General features: G+C 41.3%; 1 protein-coding gene across 2 annotated transcripts in view; it reads left to right on the top strand.

The window, feature by feature from the left end:
• Window positions 1-27,275, top strand: part of LOC145412220 (uncharacterized) — a 232,477-nt gene that overhangs the window by 189,744 nt on the left and 15,458 nt on the right. For both annotated transcript variants that reach the window (XR_013899542.1, XR_013899543.1), the window contains one exon: window positions 22,588-22,826. The gene's annotated coding sequence lies outside the window, so the exon portion shown is untranslated. The remainder of the gene's footprint in view (window positions 1-22,587; window positions 22,827-27,275) is intronic.

Here is a 27,275-nt window from a genome sequence, read left to right on the forward strand (position 1 = left end):
AATGTGCAGCCTCTTTGTTAACTGTTTTCCGATATGCTTTTAGATACCAGCAATAGCTGTTGTGTGAGTATTGCAGAAACTGACCTTGCTAGTTTGGTACAAAGTTGTGCCAACTTGGAGGAGAATTTGGTAAGCTCAGTAAAACTCTATTAGAGTTATCTGAAATTTGAACATTTGACAAAAATGGATTGCCAAAGTAACATTTGGTAATACAGAAGAATGCAGTGTATAACTAGCCCAGGCTCTGTAGATCTATAGCTGTATGTCCTGGTGACTGCAGAAGAGTTGTCTATATTTTCTATGAAGTGCATTAGAGGTTTTTGTTTAATTTTTTGAGTTTATGTTGAATAGCTTTGATTTTTTTCACCCATTAACCTAGTAGTGTGTGTAAAAATAATCAAACTAAAAAGGATGATAGAGATTTTCCTTTATATATTACAAATTTTTTAGCAACTGTAAAGCAGCCTCCCAATGTCATATCAAGCTGAACATTTGGGACTCTATTGTGAATACAGTAAGCACTTGGTTAAGGGGAAGGTGGAGAGATATGGTGGATGAGTGTGTGAGGAAGAGAGGTGTGGAAGTCGGCGAGGCTAGGGGACTGACAAGAGATCGAGCTGTCTGGATGAATGTTGTGAGAAGTGCATGATCAGGGATTTGCCACCTCTTTTTAACTTGACAGTGTCTGGATGTACCATCTGATAGGTTTATGTGAAGCTGCGGAATTTGTTGAATGTTTTTGGCATATCAGATAGCACCAGGATTCTGGGGGCTTGAATGATGAATGAATGGAAGTGTATCCATTGAATTAGGCAAACTTGGGCTGTCTGGACGTTGCTACTCTTCACCCGGCCCTAGGGTGGGGAAGGAGGTCCGGATGATGATGAAATGATACAGTTGAACTGTCAATGAACTGGAACCAGAAAATACATTGGTAACTTCTCCAATTTAATCTGATTACTGAATTGAGTGATTTAACCTCTAATGTGTTGACTAGGTGGTCGGTGGTGGCGACCATCATCCACTCATTTGATGTAGTGCTGCTCACGTCTTCCTTCATCTTTATCATTTTTTCTGTGTCTGCCTCTCTCTTATTATTATTTCTATCATTCCTGTCTCCTGTTCTTACTGTTTGTTTCTTTTCAGGTGGCTTTATGTTGATTGACAAGCCAAGTGGTTTCATGTAAGCCAGGAAACCATTTACAGCACTGGGTGGTACCCATATAATCAATCCATATGTGTTCCTTGCATGTGAGCAAGTGGGTTGGTGGAGCTTTAGTGCCACTACCCGTAAAACAATTAGCTCAAAGACAAAGACAAACGGCCAGCCCTTAGGGGGTTATGATGTATGGCTACAGATAGATAGAATGTTTTGACTACTTGTATGTGTGTGCTTCATCTCCCTGCAAGGTTTTGGCATCTGCAGCTGACTATCACAGTCCAGAGCATATAAGGGTAGAAGACCAATCTACACCTCTTGATAGCATTGAAAAGTTGTCACCCTTGTGAATTTGGAACTTGGGTGTGGAAAGCAAGACACTTTTGATGTGGGCTGTCATATGATAATTTTTTTTTTTTTTTTTTCAGCCTATTGATTAGAGACTTGAGCACTGTTTGATAACACTGAAATTATAATTATCAAAGTTTTGCCCATTAACCATGACTGACTATCAGAATGCCCATGAGGAGACTGCAATGGACATTTTAAGAACTTAGCCCAGTTTTGAATGTTGCTTATTTCATTTCATTTTAAGTTTTTGTCACCTACCTAGTATTGTATCATGCAGTGACATTATAAATGCCATAGCCTGCACCCCAGCCTCTGACCCCCTCCCTAATCATCGCTAGCAAGTTGAGACAGAGAGCAAGAGAAAGGAGGAAGTTCTCACATACTGTAGAATTCTACTTCATCTTTCCACCATACATTCTCCCTCTCACTCCTCATAGCTCATTGATGACGTTACTAAACCTGTCACAGTTCTCTTATTTTCAAAACTTCTCATGGATTGGAGAACTTGAACCATTTCCATAACATATGGTAGACCAGTACTTTAAGTTTGTACTGATTCTTATTAAGACAGTAAGAATTGTCAAGGAAAAAAATTTAAAGATTTTATTTCACGTGTTTCTTTGTTTATTTGTTTTGTGGAGTGCCCCTCAAAACCCAAATCTTTTCTAATACTCATCCTGCCCATATTTCAGTACTGTATACATTTAATTGACCTAGAAATGGAAGACCCATGTCTCAAAATTGCCAGTATTATTTCATCACAATAAAAATTTGTGTGTGTGTGTGTGTGTGAATTACACATACACATACATATATGTATTAATATTTTGATATTAGTAAGCATGTTTGTGGTAGGGGGGGACACTCACCATCCACTCACTCAGTGCAGTGCTGCTTTGAGTATCTACCCTTTCCTCTCTTCCTTCCTTCCTCATGTCTTTCTTTCCTTCATTCTTTCCGCTTCCTTCTGCCTACGGATTATTTTACACTCCCTCCTCTGTCTTTCCTTCATTCTTTCCTCTTCCTTCTGCCTGTGGGTGACTCTACACAGAGTGACAAACCAAATGGTTTCCTGTGCATCAGGAAACCATTTACTATGCTGGGTGGTAACCATATAACCAAATCATGGCGCCTGGTGGTTTAGTGGACAATTAAGGCGCTTCAATCAGAATGAGCCTGTGTAGGTTTATCTCCAAGGGGTGGTTAGGGTTTATTACTCACATAATATCACTTGGATGTGTGAGGTTGGTCACTATCACATTAAATGTCAGGACCAGTTTGCCTTGCCTCGGGCTCCTACGCTTCTCATGGGGTGACATAGGATTGGATGATGGATTTATGGAGCATCCATGTACTGTCTGTACTGGGTGTAATATTTTAGTTGTATAGTGCAATACTGTACAGCCCTCCCCCCTTCCCCTGTGAAATCTTCTGTATGATATTCTTTAATGATTGCCGATATTTAGCATAGTGTGGGATTGATCTCTTCCCATTTTAATTTTTGCTGTAGCAGAAAATCATTACAATTGACACAACTTGTTCCAGTATACAATTAGCCGCTCCTGTTTTAATGATCCTCATGATGGAGAAATGCAATTGGCACAAAACCCACTGGATACAGTATTGTGTGCCTTAACTGTTGTATAACCATTATTCAGTTTCAGTTTATGTAAATGTAAAACATTATTTCATGACCTGGAGTGTATAATGAGTAAATTGTTGATTAAGTATGAGATGACCATGACCTTTATGTTAGCTTTGGTACTTCAGCATGATTGTGTAATGTGTTACCATCAGTGAAATGTGTTTTTGAATGATTACTGTGGCAGTTTTGTGATGGTTTAGGTTAGATTAGGTAGTTTGGTTTTGGGTATAGGTAAGGTTAGGTCAAAGTCACCTAAGATTAACTCTTGCTGGTCACATGATGTGTTCTTATCATACCCATGCTAAAACTGCTGTTGGATATGATATTTCCTAATGATCAGTCGCTTACTGAGGGTTGCTTGCATCGATCATAGAGCAAATGAAAGCAGTACTTGAACACAACCACTGATACAGCTACCTGTAGTACTGTACCCAGCTCTAGCATTTGCTTAATTCTGGTCACACCTCGCCACCATCATCCACTCACTGGATATAGTGGTGCCTACTTCTTCCTTCACCTTTATCATTCTTTTTTCTGTGTATGCCCTCATCCCTTCCTGTTTTTCTCCATCTTACCAGTCACTTTTTGTTACACTTCTTTCCATTTCAGGTGGCTTTTCACTGAATGACAAGCCAAATGGTTTCCTGTAAGTCAGGAAACCATTTACAATGCTGGGTGGTAACCATATGACCAACCCGCATGTGTTCCCTGCATGTTACAAGTGGGTTGGTTCCCCTTATCATGAAACAACCAACTCAGTGTCAAATGGCAACTCCTCATGGGATTATGACGTCTGGCAACATATAGACAGAGGTAGACCTTGCTGAACTCGATTATTGCTAAATTTTGCAATACTGGTATATATTAATAGTCTTGTTCCTTTTGACTGATGCAGCAGTATCTCCTCATATTTACCATGTTTCCTCTTTACTTCTGTCAGATTAACCAGTAAGCAGTTTTATACATAAATATAATTTATGCAAGTTTTAGACTATAAAACTTGTAGATAACACAGAAAGATGTTTTATTGTCATAATGAAAAAGCACTGTGGTCACCTCCTTGCCTCAGCCAGTCATTTTTGCTGCATAAACTCATCCTGCCTTCCTGAGTGTTTATCCTTAATTCATAATTCAGCATCCTGAAAGAGTGTTCGTTAAAGCAAAGCTTTCAGAATTGTGTCATATATCATCAGGGTCCTCATGTGGGAACGGTGAATTTTTATGCCAGTCTTTTTCACTTCCAACCACAGCAAACTCCTGGTAGGTGAGTTTAATGGGAGGCTAACTGCTCAACTGGTAGAAATCTTTGCAGTTGCCAAAAAATACAAACAAGCATTTTCAGCCAGCATGAAATCTGCATAAATTAATCAAGAAAGCACTACTTCTTACAAGTTATTGCAGCGGAAGGTATTGTAATAAATTCTGTTTTCCAAGTCATGGGCCACAGTGCATCAGGAGTGATAAATTACCAAATTGGTAGAGGAAATACCAGATTTTGTATTACTATCTATCTATCTATCTATAGCCCGACGCCCTAATCCCGCAAAGGGTGGCCGCAGACAAAACGCCTCCAAGTCACTCTGTCACCCACCATTTGACTCCCCTCCCCCCAACTCACCCCCCCCCCTCCCTCATATACCTCTTAACTCCATCCCTCCACCTCATCCTCGGTCTACCCCTCCCTCTCCCTCCCTCCACCTCACCTACATACACCCTCTTAGTCAGTCTTTCATTCTCCATTCTCTCCACTTGTCCAAACCATCTCAGTGTATTTCTCCTAATCTTTTCAATCACATCCACATCTACCCCACAACGTTCCTTCACTTCTTCATTTGTCAACCTGTCCCTCCACATCACTCCACATGCTCCTCTCAAGTAACTCATTTCCACTGCTCTCACTCTTGACTTGTTCCCCTCTTGCAAGGTCCACGCCTCGCTTCCATACGTCAGGGTAGGGATCACAATACCATCATGCAGTGACTTCTTAACTTCCATACTCACCTCCCTATTTTTCATCACTGCTTTCAGTGTACCAACAACCTTTCTTCCCTGCTGTACCCTTTCACGTACTTCATCCCCCAAAGGTTCATCCTTACTCATCACACTACCCAAGTACTTGAATGCACTCACATTCTCCATATCCTCACCATCCAACCTCACTGCACACTCTGTGACTTCATTCCTCTCAAACACCATAACTTTACTTTTGTTTACATTAACTTTCAGCTTCCTCCTCCTACACACTGTCCCAAATTCATTCACCAAACCTTGCAACTCCCATTCATCTTCACTCAACAATACTGTATCATCAGCAAACAGCAACACCGGAAGCTTCCAAATCTCACCCTCATTCATTAGGGCCACCCCCACATCCACTGCCCTACCTTGCACCTCCTTTACAACCCCATCCATATATATATTAAACAGCCATGGAGACATCACACACCCCTGTTTCAGTCCCACATTGAGATCAAAGAACTCACTCAGCTCACCATCCACTCGCACCGTAGCCCTAGCTCCCTCGTACATACTCTTCACAGCACTCAACAATTTCCCCTCCACTCCATATATTCTTAATACCTTCCACATACTTTGCCTATCTATTCTGTCATAAGCTTTCTCCAAGTCCATGAAGGCAGCATACACTTTCCTTCCCTTCTCTAGATACTTCTCCACTAAACATCTTAGAACAAGTATCTGATCTACGCACCCTTTTCCCTTCCTAAATCCCCCTTGTTCTTCTCCAACTAGCTCCTCTGTCATATGCCTAACCCTATCAATGAGTATTCTACCATATATTTTACCAGTCACACTAAGAAGGCAAATACCCCTATGGTTACCACATACTTCTCTCTTCCCTTTTCCTTTGTACAGAGGAACAATTATACCTGATTTCCAGTCCTCTGGAACCCTCCCCTCTTCCCAAGCCAATCTACACAACTTCCATATCCACTCCACAACAATCTCACCCCCATACCTAAGCATTTCACCACACACTCCATCAATTCCTGGGGCCTTTCCCAGCTTAATCTTCTTCATCGCTTCCACTACTTCCGACCTACTGATCTCTTCCTCCCTCCTCTCATCTCTTCTTCTCCCAGCCATTCCCCAACCACTTATACTCACACTGCTCTCACTCTCTACATTCAACAAATCCTCAAAGTGCTCCTTCCATCTCCTCAATTTCTCTCTCTTCTCCACCAACAATCTATTATTCCTATCTTTCACTCCCCTACTATTTCCCCTTTCACACTGCCTTACTTTCTTTACCTCCTTCCAAAACAATTTCTTACTCTCCCTCCATTTCACACTCAGATTCCTCCCAAACTCTTCATCCACTTTCTTCTTACTCTCCTTCACCAGTCTCTTAACCTCCCTTCTCCTGCTCACATATACCTCTCTCTTCTCTCTCTCATCTTCTCCCCTACCTCTACTCGCCAACCATTCACCATATGCCTTCTTCTTTTGTTCCACAGCTCGTTTCACCTCATCATTCCACCATTCTGTCCCTTGCACACCCTTGCATCTCCTCCTCACTCCACAAACTGCCTCACACGCTGCGCTTATCTCTTCCGTGAATATCTTACATACGTCTTCCACCCCTTCCATCTGCTCTAGCTCATACCTTCCCAATCTTTCTTCCACCATGCTCTTATACTCTGTCCTTTTCTCATTATCTTGCAATTTCTCCACTCTTCTCACAGGAGCTGCTTCCTCCTGTCTTCCCCTTCGTCTCCTCAACCACTTTCTTTGCAGCTCTACCTTGGCCATCACTAAGTGATGGTCCGAGACTCCATTCCCCCACCCTCTCCACACCCTTGCATCCAACACTTGTCTTCTCATTCGCTCATCCACACACACGTAGTCTATCATTGCCTTTCGTTCAACAAGTTCACCATCCATCCTCCTCATTACTCTCCATGTATACCGGTGGATCATCTTATGACGAAAGTAGGTGTTGGCTATTGCCAACCCCTTACCACCACAGATGTCCACCAAAGCACTACCATTCCCATCTACTTCAGCTGGCACACCCCACTGACCAACCACTCCATCCACTCGTACATTCCCAACTTTGCCATTCATGTCTCCAATCAACAGCACTCTCTCGCTCCTCTCAAACTTGTCCATACATGCTTCTACTCTCGCCCAAAACTCATCTTTCACTCTTGCCACTCGATCCTCTGTTGGAGCATACACACATACAATCGCCCATGCTTGTATACCTACTTTCATCCTCACCCATACAATCCTTGCACCCACTGTTCCATACTCTCTTATATTCTCCTTCCACTTCTTGCTTATCATCAGACATACTCCCTCTCTTGCCCTCTCATTCTCACTGACTCCCGCACATATACCTACACCGTATTCCCATTCTCTCATCCTTTCACCTTTCCATTTAGTTTCAGTCAATCCACATATATCCACTTTTGCATCCTCAAGCACCTGGACAATCTCTCTCTCTTTCACTTCATCATTCACTCCTCTCACATTCCAAGTGGAATAAAAATAAATCTTTTTTAAAGTTTATATAATAAGAGTTGTATGAAGCTCTATGATAGTACAGTAAAACATATTTTTCAATTAAAAGTTTCAGTTCAGTAACTTCCTGCCAATCCAGTATTTAAAAAAACAATGATATCTTGGCAAAAGGGTTACCAAAACTGCCTCTGACCAAGTCAGACCAGATTATCTTTCCCAGGCTAAATAAAATTATCTGATATTAGTCGTAATATATTAAAATTTTAGTGTTATGCTGAAGTGAGTATCCTTCTTTCAGCTGATTAAAACTGTAGATTGGTTGACAAGATTATTATGTATTTTTTGCCAGTGACAGTGCTGAAGCATGTGTAAGCACTGGCAGATTTACTCAGACGAATATGATGCTGTATAACATAGGGGGAAACTTATGTTGATATCATTTTGTAAACTGATGGTATGCATAAATGAAGTTTGACATCATTTAGTAAATTTTGGCATCTACAATGTCTGCACAAATTAAATACAAGAGATTTCTCCCAGGCCACATAGAATTGTCTGGCAGTAGCAAGGGTAATACTGTATATGGAAGATAATGGAGAGACCAACCCATTCAATATGAGGGGTTTTAAGTAAACCCACGTTTTAGTAAGTTTTCATTTTCCTTTCTGAAGGCTCCTACTTGCTTGTATGTGTCGGCCTTGGTGACTTAATGGCAGCTCTCCATGTCGCTCAATCCATAGCAGTCTCCCTGTTCAGTCCCTTAACCCTGAGGTCACACTTATTTACCTCCCACATCTTTCTATGTCTGCCCGGTGCAACCCCACCCCCAATATTAACGCTTCTCACTTTCTGCACCCAATTATTATCCCCCATCCTCTCCACATGCCCAAACCATCTCAGTCTATCTCTCTTCATCACAAGAATAAAATATGTCATTACTAAGAAAGGATGAATAACAGGGCAGTGCAGACAACAGGTGCAGTTGACTTTGATAGTTTTCATACATTGCAGTACTGGGATTATCGTAAGTCTTATACCATAACTGGGAAAGATGTTAAAGTGAGATTTTGCTGTATAATGTATGTTCTGTCAAATGGTATACGTTAAGTCTCCTTGGTTAAGAAGGTAAGTGTGATTAACTGTCTCCTCTGGTATCTGGTGTTAGATTTTATGAAATGTTACCTGCCCTAATCAAGTCAGCTCTCTTAGGGAAATTTTTTCTATTATCATCAGTGTAAATATTTCACATCTATAATTAGCTGTGCGTGACAGAAATAAATGGAGAGAAATTGTGAATGAATAAGTGATGACGCAGCCCTGAGGGGATATTCTCCCGCATTTGATCTGATCAGCTAGTCAGGTCAGGTGCGGGTAAGGGGATGGGTCTGTTATGATGTGGCAGGGGTAAACCAGTTCTGCTGTTGGGCCCTGCTGCGGATGTCACTGATTGCATTGCGCAGTTGACCCTTGTGCGGTGTGATGCGGTGAGGATCTGTCCGTTCTCCACTTTGGAGCTAAGATGCGAATGAATGTGTTTGAATGGATGAGTAAATGGAGAGTGAGTCGTCCTGTCTCGGCTACCTCCCTTTCCTTGGGGGAAGCAGCCTAGGTATATAGATAGATAGATAATTAGTGGATGATGGAAGCACACTTTTGCATCGTGCCATTATGTCAAAGTAAACTAATATCCTACAAGTTATTTTTTCTGTGAACTAGCTATCTGAACTCAAATTTTATCGCTGTCCCTAGGTTATGAAAACACATCACTTCCTCATGCCAGGGTCCCTTTTCTTATGCATGCGTATGGAGTGCAAGGGCCTTAGATCGAATATTGGCCAGACCAGTGAGTAATTTGTCAAGTTTCAGTTCAGTTATTACATTGATTGGCAGCAGTGTGGGATGTGATGCGAGGCTTGGAGGGCATTGATGTTGTTGGTTAGCTGACAGCGTCCTAGCCCTTACATCCTGAGGATGAGCTGTTCATTGTGGTCTGCAGCATCCCCAATGATGACCTCCAGTGCTACACTATCATGTGTATTTGAAACTCACTAATTTAATCACCAAAGGGAGAAAAGAGTGATATAATTGGGTCTGTTAAAGCCCGCATTGCCTAGAGGCTAAGTGGGGATCCTCTGTTTGACTCGGTGGTAACATGTGCACGTATGGAGCGTGGGGGCCTGAGATCGAATCCAGGGCAGTGTGATTAATTTGATGTTTCAGTTCAGTTATTTCGGACTAGACTGGTATTTGTGCCTGATAGGTTCATCCTACACTGTCTGGATAAGAAAACTGCAGACTTGACAATTCATCTGCAATGTGGAAACACTTGCTGGTTGTAGTGGCACAGTCAGTGATGGCCTTGAGTTGCCAAGATTATTGCAAAATAGTAGTGATAGCACTTGAGTAGATCGTAAGACTGAGATGGAATTCGGAACAGCCTCACCTTGGTTGCTCGTAAAATGCTGCTACATGGGGCTAGTAAATGTGACAACTGGGGTAGAAGCTTGCAGGGTCTGGTTCATAGTCACTCTCTTTGGTCATGGGAGGAGCTGGCAGTGGAGTCCAAGCTTAAAGAACATGGCTTTCATTTGATGTTGCCGTCATCATAATGACAATATGACCTTGCCCTCGCAGTACATAACCATGCAGGTAGTAATCACATTCCCTCCATTAGGTGGTTGTGTTCTTGGGAGATGCATCCTTTACCTACTGGACATTACCTCTCTTGAAGGACAACCTGCAAATATTGCACCTTACAGTATTTTATATGATCTTTCCTACACTGCTGGGCCACTCCGATCAGCATTCTGCAGTATTAGTCTGATCACCATTCTTGTGGTTCAGTCACTTTTGTATTTGAGTGGTATTTAAAGAACTATTTATCATCAAGAACAATTATCACTCAATGTTGTGCTGCTTTGGGTGTCTTCCCTTTCCTCTCTTCCTTCCTTCCTCTTCTGTCTTTCCTTCATTTCCCTCTTCTTTCTGCCTATGGGTGACTTTACACTTCCTCTTCTGTCTTTCTTTCCTTCAATCTTTCCTATTCCTTCTGCCTGTGGGTGACTCTACACTGAATGACAAGCCAAATGGTTTCTTGTACACCAGGAAACCATTTACCATGCTGGATGGTAACCATATAACCAAATTATGGCGCTTGGTGATTTATTGGGTAATTAAGGTGCTCCAGTCAGATTGAGCCTGTGCAGGTTTATATCCAAGGAGTGGTAGGGGTTCATTGCTCACATAATGCTACTCAGGGATGAATGATGCTGGTCACTCTCATCTTAAATGACCTGCCCAGCCCTGGGAGGAGTGGGGCTGGTCACTGTCATCGTAAATGTCAGAACCAACATGGCTAACCCCAGACTCCTGTACTTCTTGGGGTGGCATAGGATTAGATGATGATGAATAGATGGAACAATTTTTCCTTCCACAGTTCATATGGTACCACAGTTTTACAGCCATTATAACCTTTAATGAGGACAAGATATTGGCGTATAATGCAATGATAGCTTTTGGTCAGGTGATGATATCTAGAGTATTTCACACGCTGACCTAATGTGTTGACCTTGATGATCATGATCATATACTGTAATTGTAATTCTCAGTGGATAATACTGTATTTTTGGATGGAAGTGCCAGATAGAACGAATTATCACAACTGTCGTAACTTACCTTGGACATTAAATATTATCTGATCATATAGGAGTGATATTCAGACATGCGAACTTTGCACAGTCAGCCATTTGGATAATTTTAGATAGTTGCACCTGGGATCCAGATGGTGCCAACTGTATCTGAAATTATCCCTACTGGTTATCGGCCTCCTGACTAAGGGGCATTAGGATTCCCCACTTGGAAGATGTGGCATTCAGTGTGGAGGATGTCTTTGACTTGAGGAATAGATTCTGTGTACAGTACAACACCACACACCAGCTGTATCCTGCATTTGCAGTTATATTTTGTAAGAAAATGTGGAGCTTCCACTTGGCAGACAAGGCTCCATCCACTTAAAGGATGCATATGACGTCTGTTAAACCCTGTTCCTCATATAGAGGATGTGAACTTGCACTTGAAAAACAAAGTGCTGCAGTTTGCAGATAAGATTTTAAGTCTACATTTGCACATTTTGAATTTCTTTTATGTATTAATATTTCACGTCTGTTACAGTTCATGTTCCTTTGGTGGCTAATATTCCTGCACCATACTGAGAGGCTTGGCATGTTACCCTCCATATATATTACAGTACTCTGTGATATGATGGGTGAGGGAGGAAAGTGATGGACATGCCCTAAGTGTGAAGTAGTTGCAGTGGAATAAGGTATATTTTGGTCGTTGTAGACTCTGTAAAAATTTGCGTAAGCTATTACAGTTGATCATCAGAGAAGAGTGTATGTTTTGTTATCAGTGTCTGTTCATTGCAGTTTGTACAGACTGCTGTGCTCTGTGCTCTATATTATTTCATGAGGAGAGTGTATGTGAGTGAGGTGGAAGGGGGGAGAGGGAGGGGGAGGCCAATAATGAGATGGAGGGATGGAATGGAGAGGTATATGAGAGAGGGGTGTGTGAGCTGGGAGCAGGGCAATGAAATGGCGGGGAACAGGATGACATGGAGACGATTTGTTTGTGACCACCCCTTACAGGATTAAGGTGTCTGGCGATAGATAGATATATTTTCTTTCTGTCATTTTGAGAGGCATTGCAGTCAGCCTTGCTCTCTTGAAGGCCATTATACATCTGCATGTGGCACAGCATTCCTGAATCACTTTGATTCTGGAGTAAATGCATAGTTTTTCACTTTCAGCAACTAGCTTGTACATACCCAGAGCTGACCATCAGGTACAGTTTACAAGGAATGAACAATGCACTGTATTCTTGTGCCCATTTTATTATTGTCAGAACATTATCCCAGTCTCTTTTTTTCCCACCCAAGGTTGGGGTAAGGTTGAGTCCAGAAAGCAAGAAAAAACTTCATAGAGGGAAAACAAATTAACAGCCTGCTCAGTTAATTAGGCCACACCCATTCAATCACCATTCATAACCCTGGAATCCCAACTTACCTCAGAGGTTTAGCTTTCCACACTTCATGTGCTGTACATTACATGCCAGCTTAAGTCAGTCTGACAATTATGTCACTAGGTAAAGGAAAAAGGGGGGTTGCGGGGCAGGGGAATAAAAAAAGAAGGTTCCAAACACTAGTCATATGTTCTTCATACAAATGTCTTCCAGTCATCTTGATCCCTTGTCAGTTCCCAACCTTCATCAACCTCCAAAACACCCTGCTGCCCCCCCCCCTCTCTCTCTCTCTCCCTCCCTCCCCCAGCTTACCATACCTGTTCCTACCTTCAAAGTCAGATGTAGCTATTGGGCTTTGGTAAAATACCATTGAAAACATGGAGAACTAGTTTAAAAGGTGTAGTTCACTTTGATTCAGTTTTGAAAAGACAGTATCTGCAAAGGAAGGTAAGCTTGGTTTTTTAGTACAGTATTAGAGAAAAGATCTGATACATGGTATGTGGAAATAGCAAAATGCAGGTTTGTAAGATGTTGGAATGTTTTTGGGTGTAAGTATTTCTGTGTTGGATTGAATGCTGTACAGAAAACTGCTGTATTGTCCATTCTTATATTTGTTTGTAACATTCTTCTGTATCCACCATTAATATTTTTAGTAATTTTGTGCAGTAAATATGATCATCCAGGTGTACTACTGTGCTGTACTTTTTAATTGGACCCTGGCTCATCTGAATGTGAACTGGATGGTTTGCAGGCTGAAGTTGCCCTTCTCCTGCAGTCTACCATCCTCCTTTTGGGGAATAAGGAGAGAGTTGTGGGACTGCTGCATACTGCACTGGCTGTGTAAGTGTCACTGTGTCAAGGCATCCCTTTGCAGAACCACTGTACAGTACAGTTCTTATATACCTGCACTGTATGTACAGGTGCCCTAGACATCATTAAAACTCACATGCATTTAACTGATATTTGTTTGCTGTGGTGTCTGCAGTACTTTTCATGTATTTTTTGTGCATTGTTGGAAACAGAGGTCAGCATTGGAAATAAAAATAGCCGTATTGATGGGATCTTAGTTTGAAGGTACTTGATGCAAAATCAACTGGGAACATTTTCATGTTGATAAGCAGAGTTGAAGTGTATAAACGTTTTTCTTGACTTGTGCTTTAAGGTGAACATCATTTGCTAAAGTTAGTTTATATACATATATCCTTCTTTCCTTCCACCTTCTTCTGTCTTTCTTTCTTTCATTCTTTCCTCGTCTTTCTGCCTACGGGTGACTTTACACGCCCTCTTCTGTCTTTATTTCCTTCATTCTTTCCTCTTCCTTCTGCTTGTGGGTGACTCTACATTGAGTGACAAGCCAAATGGTTTCATGTACACCAGGAAACCATTTACTATGCTGGGTGGTAACCATATAACCAAATTTTGGCACCTGGTGGTTTAGTGGGTAATTATTGTGCTCCAATCGGATTGAGCCAGTGAAGGTTTATATCCAAGGGGTGATTGGGGTTTATTGCTCACGTAATGCCACTCAGGGATGAGTGAGGCTGGTCACTCTCATCTTAAAGGTCAGGACCAACTTGCCTAGCCCCGGGGTCCTATGCTCCTCATGGGGCAACGTAGGATTGGATGATGAATGGATGGATATATATATATACACACACACACACATACTCAATCCTCGTAAATCGCGGCAATTTGGGTCTGGACCACTGCCGCGATTTACAAATTCCGTGGTTTAAAAATAATAACTCCTATGTGAAAAATGAATTTGGGTCTGGACTTTGGCCAACCACCCCTCACAGCACCCTACCTACACCTATCTAGGCACCATCAAACAAAAACATACAAATTTAGGAATACTGTATTCAGTGCATGTATTTAATAGAAATAAGCAATGTTAAGGGATCTCACCTTAATCCTATGATGATATTGCTTAAGTGAATGGAGTGGGGTGGTGTTGGGAAGAACTTAGAACCTCTCAGCACTTGTTCATACCAAACTCTTTTGCCAGCTTTGAAAACTTCTCTCCCTTCTCAACACGACAAATGAGCTCCAAACGTTGACTGTACGACAACGGCGGCTGCTTCTTGATGCCATACTGCTTAGAGTGCTTCATCGGGGGTTCAGGAGGGGCCATGGAAGGTAGGAGGCGGGAGGGAAGGTGCACAAAAAAAGGCAGTTAGCTCTCGTACTCCGTGGTGATGGTCTGTAGTGTGCGGACTGGCAGGAAGAACAACAACAACGTGGCGGCATTAGTATGCACACTTGCCACCAGGGACGGGTGGTGATTGGTTGTTGGGTCGCGATTTTCAAATTGAATGCCGCGGTTTACGATTCTCCTCGGAAAAGGCCCACTTCGGTGCGTAGATCCGCGAGTTTCGTGACTTAACAACGATTTAAGGGTGCCACTTTCTGACAGCCACTTAGCCGTGATTTACGAATCCGTGATTTATAAACACGTGATTTACGAGGATTTAGTGTGTATTGTATATATATATATATATATATCTCTCTCATCTCATCTCATCAGCTGTTTGAGTGTCCACTGCAAGACTGGCCTATCCCAGCCGAAGTGGGGACGATACAGCCAATGTATCTCCTCTACCTAGTGGCTTAGGCTGTCTGGTAGAGATTGTATGTAGGGTGAGAAGTGCTTGTAAGTGTAATTGTAGTGTTGGAGTGGCTTTGGATGTGTGTGTAGTCTGCGAACCAAGTGTAATCGGCCCGCACAAGCCGACTGGGTGCAAGCATACTTTACAGTCTGCGACACTGGTTCAACCACAGCACCCCTTATGTCCGCCAAGGAGTACATGGCCAGAAGAATGCTCCCAAAGTTTATAACCCTGGCGGGGCACGAACCATCGTTCTTCAGTGTACGAAATGCACACTTTACCACTGTACCACAGAGGCCCTCTCTCTCCCTCTCTACATATATATAGGGATATATTTGACTTTTTCATGTGGTATTACATACTACAATCACTAATTTGTATTGTAAATGAAAGTTAGGGATAGCTTGCTGAAAGCAAGTGAACTGTGATCAATTATTCATTCCTGTCATTATCAGATTTTTTTGAGCTGTGTTTACAAGCATAATTAGATTAATTGTATTTTCCTTTGCTGTCGTTTGGGTATATAATAACAAGCTAAATGTCATTAATGTTTATCCACCTACCAAAGTAAGTTAGCTGCTTTCGATTATGAAATATGATTTTAGAGTAATGGGACAATTTGACTAGGCCCGTTGGGGCAGTTTGACTCGGCACTGTGGAGCAGTTTGAATTGGCACTTTGGGGCAGTATAGATACTGCAACTTCATCAAGTATTATCTGAACAGTTGTAGACACTACATTGTGGATATCAAGGATTATCTCCCAGGTAAAGATTGGGTACATGGCTTCCTGAAGAGACATAAAAGACTTGCTGTGCTGCAGGAGATGCCAAAATATTTCGAGGAAGTGGGCTGCTGTCTCTGAAGAGGTTGTAGTGGCCTACTTTAGAAGGCTAGAAGAGAGTCTTAGAGGAGTACCTCCTGCAGAATCATTAACCCGCCCCATCCCAACTACTTTTCCACCACTGACTCCCCCCCAATCCTGACCATTTTTGGATTTTTTTTTTTTTTTTTTGGCTCAAACCTCCGCTTTTGGTGAGAAACATCAAAAATTCACAGAAATCGCTCACCTGAGGTTTAAAATATTCGATACAGGTAGGAGTACCTCCTTACCTTACTGGATTTTCTAACAGGCTGGCACCAAAGAAAACGAGTTCTATGGGAGGAAAACTATTTCACACCACTCATAAACGGTATTTATTTATTTACTTGGTAAGAATTTATATGTAGTATGAGAGTATATTGGTTTTCAAGCTGTAATACAGGCATTATAAGCATTGTTTCACTCACTAACTCATCACCATACCTGACCTTTTTTTGCCACATTACCTGATCATCATTTCTGACTGTTTCTTCCTCTAATGCTATGTAAAGTTTGTCCTCCACATTGTCATTGATTGGGGAATCACTCTGGCCCTGAATTTCGTACCGTGGCACGACATCGCTTTACTGGCCAGGTCACTGATAACAGGTGAATTGCTGAGACAATGGCATGTGGGGGGGAGGGGGGGTTATGCTGGGGAAGGCATTGTCCCTGCCTGGCATCTTGTAGAGAAAGGTGTCACGTGTATGTACCAAAAATCACTCGCGAAAAATGAAAATTGTGCAAATTAGGGACCTTGCAATTGATTTGCGTTTATGTACGTTGACGGGATTGGCAGTGACAAAACGTGTGGACGTTAAAGAACGTCGACGGGATGCCGCGGGTTAACTGTGACAAAACCAACATTACGCATGATCCTAAGGGGAAAATTCAGATATTCTGGAGTGGTATAAAACATGTGGAGCGTATCATGAATATGATGAAGAGTTCAGCATCCATCATGTATTCCATCACTGCCGGTGGAGAGCACCTTAGTCCATATGTTGTTTACAAGGCTGAACACTTGCAGCAGTCATGGATTGATGGATGATCAACTGACTTAACTGAACTTCTTGTTGCTGGTTTGATTCGAATTGAAGGAGAGGGAGCAGAGAGATCGGTTTCCTGAAGGCATACAACCAGAGGACAATACTGGGCAAGAAGGCATGGAAGGTCAGAGTGATTTGAATGAAGTCTTCGAATGTTTCACTGAAGGAAAGCCCACCGAGTTCAACTGTCCCGCATAAGGTGTTGATAAACATTATTTTTCACATATGTCTTTTATGTGTTTTTCTATGTTAAAATCCATTTTCATACGTGAAGTTGGATTGTTTATGTTTCATTACGCACACAGTAAAGCTTTTATAGTTCCCTAAATGTTGCATTACAAACCTTAGTACAATGAAAAATAGCCAAAAGTGGGTTGAATAGCCTCATCTTAATGTGTGTATGTGTGTGTGTGTCTCTCTCTTTCTGTCTAGGGTATATACACATACTGAATAAAACAGGATATAACGTGTGACAGAACCAGGTATGTATCAGTTCTACATTGGTACAGTAATAAAAAGCATTTGTATAGTACTGAAAACTCAAAACTGGCATCCTGTAATTGTGTATGGCCCGACTGTTTGTTAGGGGTAGTTTTGTGAAGTAATTATTATTTTTTTAAATAGTACTACACTCTACTCCAAATGATTATTACTAGCCACAATTAATAGCAGAATTTCCAAGTCATTAATGACTGCAGTTCCTGAGAATGTATTGTCTTTTAATTATTACTGCATTTTAAATAATGTTATGAACTTATACAAAATTGCTGTAGAATGTTTTGAGCCTTAGTTGTTATTGTCGTTCATTGTTATTATAAATCATGGAAAACTCAGCTAATATGGTAACTTCATGCATTGCTTGGAGTGGAATAGGTAATTAATGTATTTAGTAGAACCATGATGAGGGGATTGCAAGCTATACAAAAACTATAGAAAACATAATGTCACAGATTTTTCAAGATATTTGAACAGGTATTTCTTTCATCTTGGTTCCTTGTTTATAGCCATGAAGTCATAGCTGAAGTACAGTACAGGAGACACTCAAATCCAAAATGCTTGCATCCAAAGGCTGTATGGAACATGGACAATTTTTAAAATTTAGAATCATAATACACTACCAAATTGTAATAAAAAACCTGCTTCCCATCAAAACAACTAGCGCAGAGACAAACGACCATCCCTTGTGGGATTATGGTGTCTGGCTATAGATGGATAGGTCATTAACAGTAAATACATAGAGTTTGTTGTACTGTTATTATGTTCTTATATATATATTTACATGAAAAACTTTGATGACACATGCACCAGTTGTGAGAAGACATATCAACACTCCCAATTGCTTGGAAAAATATTTTGGAAAGTGGAGGTTTTTGGATTTGAGTTTGTAGTCCATTGTACTAAGTGATGAGAATAATGAAGGAAATATTTGGATAACTTGGGCTGCAAATCATATTCTTATCCAAGTGACCTACCAGCAGGATAGAGCTCTGTTTTGGACCAGGGTGTATGTCTGTAAATTTCAGTTGTTGATGTGGTGACCTTTAATCACAGAGATTATACTGACTTTGTCCATGTTTGAGTTCCTAGGAGGTACAGTATAGGTGTTCATCTGGGTGCTGTAGGCCCTGGGTACTATTTTCCATAACTAAAATTTTTCAGTTTGTGACCTAGATTTTCACATAATAAGATCCACAACAGTTATAGGTCTTTTGTCATCCAGATAGATCATTTCAGGATCGGAATAATAGCTGAATTGTGTCATGTTGCCCTCACTTATTGATGTGTTGCTGTCTGGCAGCTCATGAAGTTGATTACACTTCTTTCTGTAAGCAAGAGATTCTTTGTGCAGTCACATACTGAAAAAACATCATATCTTAAGACTTCATATACTGTATATTTTAATTTGCAAAGGAAGGATACCTTATGTAGTGCCATACACAAAGGACCCAGTTGGTAGTCAGGTATGCCCTGTACTCCTTTTCTGGGCATCTCTTTAAAGATAATCAGCTATTTCCTTTTAGAGAGCAGTGAGTTTCATTTTGTCCTCAGACCCAGGTTAGTGGCAGTTGCAGAACAGATGAGCTGGTAGTGAGGTTGGCCTTGGAAGCAGCTGACCTGTGTGACCATCCCATTGCACATCTTGATTGTTCAGAGCCTTGGAGGTTTTGATTATAAATTACTTCACACCATTCCCTTGTTTCGTGTCTTCCATTTGTTTCCAGTGTGAAGTTAAAATTAGTACTGATCATAAAATTTTTTTGATTGGGTTCCCCTGTAAATCATATCAAGTAGCACCATCCCTGTGTGACTCATTCGTTAAGTTTAGTTACTCTCAGCCTGGTACACACACATTTGTATGGTACAAAGGCAACCATATGTAAGAGAATTGGTAAAAAGGAAATTGTACATATACTACACTCAACCCTCAGCTATCACTCCCAATTCGTCCCACTATGGCTGTGCTATAGTCGAAACCATGATAGCCGAATTGAAGAACTTATGGTAATAATTCTAATTGGTGCCATGACCTCAATATTTACCCCTGAGATACCTTTTTTGTACCACATATTAATATATAATAGTCTAAAAATGGCCTTGTTTTATGATGTGATCACGATTCTTATAAATACCCCTCACAGTTGATTCATTGATGTTATGTTTCTTCCCAACACTTCGCTTGGTCTCACCATGCTCTATAAGTTTATCTGCATCTGCATAACTTAGGTTCTTCCTCTTCTTTATTTCCCTGCCAGGTGCCGCAGCATTATGTTGGGTGATGGTAGGGGGACGGGGAGGGGGTTCATTGGCCATGGTCATATCATAAAAAAGGTTATTGTTCTTGCAATCACTGTTCATGGTCTGAGGGCGCGCACTTGAATGGTTTGGCGGGCAGGAGACTCGGTCGGGCGGCCAATCAGCGCTCGGCTGGCGCTGACGTCACACGACCAATCACGGAGTGAAGCTTTTGTTGGCTGGGCGGAGCACTGGAGCCTGGCCTTTTTGAAATTTTCGAACATTTGCGGTACGCAATAGCAGGCATTTAGTGCATGATAAAGGTATTTGGGTAGTTTTATATATAGGCATGATAGCGAGATACATTAGAGCGGAACCCGTGATAGCCGAGGGTTGAGTGTACATTGCAAATACTCTACCATAGTCATAGGCAGGTGCATTTACTTTACCAATTGAACCTCGTTTGTCTTTTTCATTTTAGTCTTGCTGTCACTTAACTGTTTTATTCTGTTTCATACACACTTCAAACTGGGATGTGACATATAACCCTTTTATGTGAGAGGTCTTAAGTTGAATATCATCTTGTAGTAGCACATGTGAACTAAAATGGAAGTTATCCTCATTTAACGGGATAATACTGCAATATCAAAAGTAACTGAACAGTAACACGGGCAGTTACCTTTTTCTAGTAGACATTAGATGTCGGCTGATTTCCAGTTCTGGAGTAATACTCAGTGCAGCAACCAGTAAGCACTGATGTTGGTAGATGATACATTGAACCGGAAGAAGTATTAAATTCTACAGTAACAGTATCATGCTTACTGTTTTTACTTGACACACTTTTCATATTCATCTTATCATGTGCTACCTTTTGAATCTTATGTGATACCTGAGCTGAATTATTTTTTGGGCAGTGTCCTAAATATATGAAAAGAATATCATTGTTGGGACTGGATCAGTGTTAATACTGTACCCAGAGTTCAAATGCAGCAGTCTTTCACAAGAAATTGTTTGGAGGTGTCATAGGTGAAATAAAGCTCATCATTTTAACAAAGACTAAAGCAAACAAACTAATATAGTTTATGATTAGGTTCAGTGAATTGTTTAGGTTATTGCAATGAGATGTTTTGCTGGTATATACATTGTATAAGTATGTATGTATGTATGCAAATAATACTGTAACAGGAAAGCATAATGTAAATATTGTATCTTCATACATTCCTGAAAACTTTGGTTTACTGTGGGCCCAAGCTTTCTCTTCAGTTGTGCAGTCTCACATATCTATAATATTTTGCATTATTACTGTGAGGTAGTAGTGGTAGGTGGGGGCACCCAATATCCACTCACTTGATGTAGTGCTGCCTACTTCTTCCTTCATGTCCGTCATTCTTTTTCTGTGTCCATCCTGCTCTCTTCGTATTTCTCCCATCCTTTCACAACGGTATTTAATATTATTCCTTCCGCTTCAGGTGGCTCTACACTGAGTGACGTGACAAATGGTTTCCTGTTTCGTAGGAAAGCATTTACTTTGCTGGGTGGTAACCTTGTAGCCAAATAACGGGGTGACATGGAGCTTACTATGGTGCCCCTGTCAACTGGGTGGAGAGATAAATTTGGCATCCTTCAAGAAGTCAGACTCCACACTAAACCCTACCGTCACCCATATGGGAAACATCAGTTCACTGCACGGGATAAGCCTTCAGGGGTTGTTGTTTGCCTGTGGATGATGGGTCTGCTCAATCAAACAGATGGGTAGTACAACAACAACTGCAGGGTGAATTTACATAGAGGATAGTGTGCTTATTCAAGTAATATTGGCTATTTTATCATTATTTTGCTGGTACTATGTACTGTATTAATATGAATAGGCCTGACTGCCAGTGATATACAGTACAGTGTATTGTAGTACTGTACATCATGGCTGCAGTTAAGTTAGTCAGGTTTTGGATTTTAATATTAAGTGTTGTGTTGCATCATATGTCTTTAAATCACTGATGTTTCCAACTCCCCCTTTTTTTTAACAGTTGTTACCTGCATTGATTAGTATAAATTACAGGTATACCCATTTCATGATGCAGTTGGTTAAGTAAAAACCCATCATTAGATCGGGTATCGTATATCGGGGTAGATTTAACATACAGTATAAAGTACAGGGATGCATTTTAGAGCCTTGGGTCCCCCCCCCCCCCAACCAAGTCCTAAACCCACCCAAATGAGTCCAAAAACAAGTTTAAAGCCAGTCTAAATGGCCAAACAGCTGTAAAAGAAGCTAACCTAAGCCTAACACCTGTAATAACTCTCTAAAACCAACAAATAAAATCTGAAAATCATCAAATATAGTCTGGAAAAAATCAAGCTTAGTAAACTGTACCCCAAAACGACAATATTCCCCCCACCTGTAGCTAAAACACATTAAACCAAGTCTAAAAGCAGTTCATAAATCAACCTAAACACACAATTTTAGTCTAAAATATCAAAATCAGTTAACAACAACAACAACAAAAAAAGTCAAACCAGAGTTTGGCCATCGTTAGGTGGGGTATGGTGGTATTGCTACCCCCATCGTTAAGCTGGGGTATCATATATCGAGGTATACCTGTAGTGGGATGTGAGACTGAATGTAGGGTCACTTTCAGCATCTGTGTAGCTTTCTAATACTTGATGCCTTATCTTTGTCAGATGGGATATTACCGTGGTCGCAACAGTGGATATCGTCGAGGCAACCGAATGGGTCTGGTGACGTGACCTGTCGGGGTGGGGTTGTGAGGCGGCTGTGAGGGGCAGCACTGAGGGCCATATGTGCTGGAGTATACCTGGTATCTCTGATATTCAGGGAGCTATGCCAGGAAATATTAACAGGGTGTAGTCGTCAGGGATCTTCTCTGGCAAAGGAACTGCACCCTGTAAGCTTTAACAAGGTAAGTTCTCAGTTTCTTTCTGTAGAGCCTGTTTTCACTTGTACAATTGAGTCCCACAGTATGCAGGAATTTCAGTTGCGCAAAACTTCTGAGATAGTCAGTGACAGGCTAATAAAAGTAGTTGAGACTCCAGGGTTAGAGTAGAAGAGATGATATATTGTGATACTTGACCCACCGAGTGCCGGAGCCGTAAGGGTTTGGCGGTGCTTACATCTGCAGACAGTGCTGGAGCTGTACCATATATGGTCTGCAATTGTAACCAGCGTCAACACGCGAATTTTCAAATTTGGCGGGAATGTCCTTGACTCGAAGAGCATAGTTACCGATGAAGAAAACTAATATCTTCTACTTCAACTCAGTGGGTGACAGCAGCGGCCAATAAAGTCTATGGGCATCACTCTGATGTTTTCAGCTGCATGCCCAGGGAGAATCGACCTAAATGGCTTCTGTGAGTTTTTTTTATGATTGTTCTTCATGTTTTCTCATCATCTCTAGCCTGTCTAGAAAAAAAGATAAAAAAAAGAAAGGGCCGAAAATTGGACGGCACCACAGCTCCATGAGGGTCCAAAGTCTGCTAGCACATGGCGGGTTAATAAAATGCAGATAGCCTCTGAGAACAGTAAACTAACTAACATCCTGGATATAATCCTTCTTGCATATCCTCTACTGTCTCAAGGAAATTGTGTGATGGTCTACAAAAGGCAGAACACTTTGAGAATCAAAAGATTGCTATGGTGCACATTGTGCCAGGGTGCAGTATATCAATGGAACTTGGGATGAGAATGAACTCTCAGTGTTGTACCATGTATGATGTTGCCATTTTCAGAATGGAGAGTGTCAATAGGAGGTGTCAAGAAACCATACACATCTCTTTGGTCTGGTATGTGTCCTCATGGCAATTTGTCACATGTTATAGAGTGGTATGTCACTTAATCTTAACCCATACCATGCTAGTGACATAGTCTACATCCCCTTCAAAAATGCTGGTGATGTAGATCTATGTTCTGCAGCACTGAGAAGTTGTTGCAAACAACCAAAGTAAAATAGAAGGTAGTATTGTATCTTGCTAACTTCAGACATTTCTTCGCTATGCTTACAACACTGATTTAGAAGTGTGGGATGCAAGTGAGTCTTTACAGGCTCACAGCCATTCTGTAACCTTGAATATTTCAGAGGTTGAGTGGCACCAGCCTGACTCGATTCAACCTACTTTCTGGCTTTGGTGATTACTTTTATTAGTGCGAGGGATCTTATATTGATGTATTAAGGCCATTTACTCACAAAAAAAAAAAAAAAATCCAAAATCAGTTCACAAGCTCACAGACACTTTGCTCTTAGTAACCTTGATGATTTCAGAGGTACAGTGGCACCAGCCTGAATCGAGTCAACCAACTGTCTGGCTTCGGTGATTATTTTTATGAGTGCCAGGGATCTTATATTGATGTCTTAAGCCTACTTTTATGAGTGCCAGGGATCTTATATTGATGTATTAAGCCCAAGTAGCCAGAACAAAAATCCAAAATCGGTTCACAAGCTCTTAGCCGCTCTGCTTTCTCTGTAACCTCGAAGATTTCAGAGGTAGAGTGGCACCAACCTGACTTGATTCAAGCAACTGTCTGGCCTTAGTGATTACTTGCATTTAGCAAGAAAAAACAACACAAAAAAAATCAGCCGGCATAGAGGGCTCCCCCCGGCATGCAGCATGGGTTAAACGTCAGGACCAACTTGCCTAGTCCCAGGCTTCCACGTTACTCATTGGGCGACATAGGATTGGATGGATGGATGTCACCTCATGGCGTTTTGTCACATACAGTACAATCTCAGTTAACCGAGATGCTTTGCCATCGCGCTTACTGATTTTTCCTGGGTATCCGATATTATATACTATTACATAGACTATATCATTGCAGTACAGTAACTTCTCAAATAACGTGAGAGTTATGTTCCTGGAGGGGTTGCGTTATCTAAAAATGTGTTATTTAAACATAATTTTCCCATAAGAAACAGTGGTAATATTGGGGGTTATGTTCCTGGACTCTGGGAAAGCCTACCCATTTGGGAAGTTATGCTACTCTGAGCTTAAAAGCAATAATATTAATTTGACCGAAAATCCACTAAAAAACAAAAACAGTATATTTGGGGAGAAGTAAACCACATTTGTGCCCTAGTTGGGCTGAAGCGTTGTTTACTTCTCCCCAAATACGTACAGTACTGTTTTCATTATTTACGTGGATTTTCTTTCAATTTCACTTCTTTCACGGCATTGTGAAAGTTCCTCAATATTATTAATGTATTAGTAGGTCATAGAAACAGTATAGTAAAAGCAACATTTTCATTACGTTAAGTAGGTCACAAACAATAACAACACACAGCATCACTCGTCGTCTGCTGCTGTCCCTCCTCCCGCCGCTCCCCCACCTCCCGTCGCTCCCCCTCCTCTCTCTGCTGTCCTGATATGTAAAGACTTAATTTACCATAATGAAACAGATACAATATACAGTATATATATTTCAACTGAATAAATTAAACCATCCCCGAGACGGTGTATCAGCCCAGGACTGTCCAAGGCGCGTTGGGCTAATTTGAAAATATCACACGTGTAAAGTCGTGTTAAATCGAGAAACCCTTCTTAGTTAAATATCTCCTTAAATATTTGCTCGGGTTAAAATGAAAATGCGCTGTTTAAACTCGCATTAGTTGAGAGTTTACTGTATATATAGTACCACTTGTATCCAGGGCCACACTAACATTTTTCCATTGAAACAGCCTAAAACACACTCCCATTGATGTAACACACTTGGTTGCATTGTCTTGTGGTAGTTCAGAGTGCAGACAGTAAGCCTGTTTTAAATATTATTCATTACACAGTATTTTATTCATCAAACAGAAAAATAAAGTAATAAATCTTGAGCAAATATTGGTGAACAGATGATTTGGAAAGAAGTGTTCTACAGTACATTTATCATGACTTCCTTGCTGACAGTGTACTGTGGCCTGCCCATTTATTCCTCACTTGACCGCCGTCACCATGTGACCATCCCTCACTTGCCACTCGGCTGTTCTGCAGATAATACAATAAATACGAAGGAATTGCAAGCACAGTAATTTTGTCAAATAGCCTAAAATAAATGATTCGTTTCTATCAGCTAGTGTTTTTCTTCTCTGCCAGTCCAAATGTATTCTAAGTTGACATCATCTCAGAAAATTTGATGACAGTGCTGCTGCAAATGCATTTTAATATGACATCATCTGAAAACATTTGATGACAATAAAAATGTGTTCTAAGATGACATCATCTTACAACACTGCAAATGGGTTCAAAAACATGATGCTAATGCAAACGTGATTTAAGATGACGTCATCTTAGAACGCATTTTATGACAAAGAAAATGTGTTCTAAGATGACAATTTTGGAACGCATTTGATGACAGTGCCAATGCAAATCCATTCTAAGATGATATAATCTTGAAATACATTTGATGCCAATGCAAATGTGTTCTAAGATAACATCATAGAACATTTGATGACAATCTTAGAGTGCATTTGCATTGGCAGAAAAAACACTAGCGACTGAAGCGGGGTCCTCTTTCTAGACCGGAAGTAAAGCACCAACAAAGGAACAGGACATAAAAACCAGGCAGTACACCTTAACACATCTATTACCTTAATTCTAACCGTTACAATACAACACAGAGTGATATTTGAGATACAGGGGAACAGGGACACGGAGTTAACATTCAGCTCCACAAAATATAGTTACACTCAGTACACATTACAATGCTCATACAGGGATATCTTGAATTATATATGGTATTGTCTATGTGTCACTTTTAGGCAGGATATACACTGAACTGATCACAAAGGGGATAAACAAGATTGGGAGTCTGTAAGGGAAATATTACTATAAATAAGATAGGGTGCGGATAGCGACACTTGACACAGTCACCTGGTCACGGCGACACTCACACTCAGGCTTTTGACCGGCCCACACACCCTAGCCTTATGCGTTCACAAAAAGTTCTTTTATTGGGGGGACTTGGATAATTACTCTAAGGTTCATTCTCTGTCCTGCCAACACTGAGTTCTTTTGGACTATTGGTATCTGCACTGTTCTTCACTTAGTCACTGTTCGCTGTTCTTTTTCCCGATTTGTTCTCGACACAAGGGGCGTCACTATTTACCTGTATCTCCTGGGTAATGTTCACTCCGTGACAAGGGCGTAAGGGTAGAGCCCTAGGGGGACCCGGCCTGCAGAGGGCAAGGGATTACCCGCAGGGGAGTCACTGCCAGGGTCACACTTGTCGGTGGGGTGCAGGGAGGCCTTCCCGTCTGGGGGCCTCGACGTGAGAGGTGGCCCTCGAGTTGGGGCCTCGTCGGTGTGGTGCAGGGAGGCCCTCCCGTCTGGGGGCCTAGACCTGGGAGGTGGCCCTCGAGTTGGGGCCTCGTCGG

The sequence above is a fragment of the Coenobita brevimanus genome, chromosome 92 (assembly GCF_032717465.1).
Source record: "Coenobita brevimanus isolate Jiangsu-jjx chromosome 92, ASM3271746v2, whole genome shotgun sequence".
Lineage (NCBI taxonomy): Eukaryota > Metazoa > Arthropoda > Malacostraca > Decapoda > Coenobitidae > Coenobita > Coenobita brevimanus.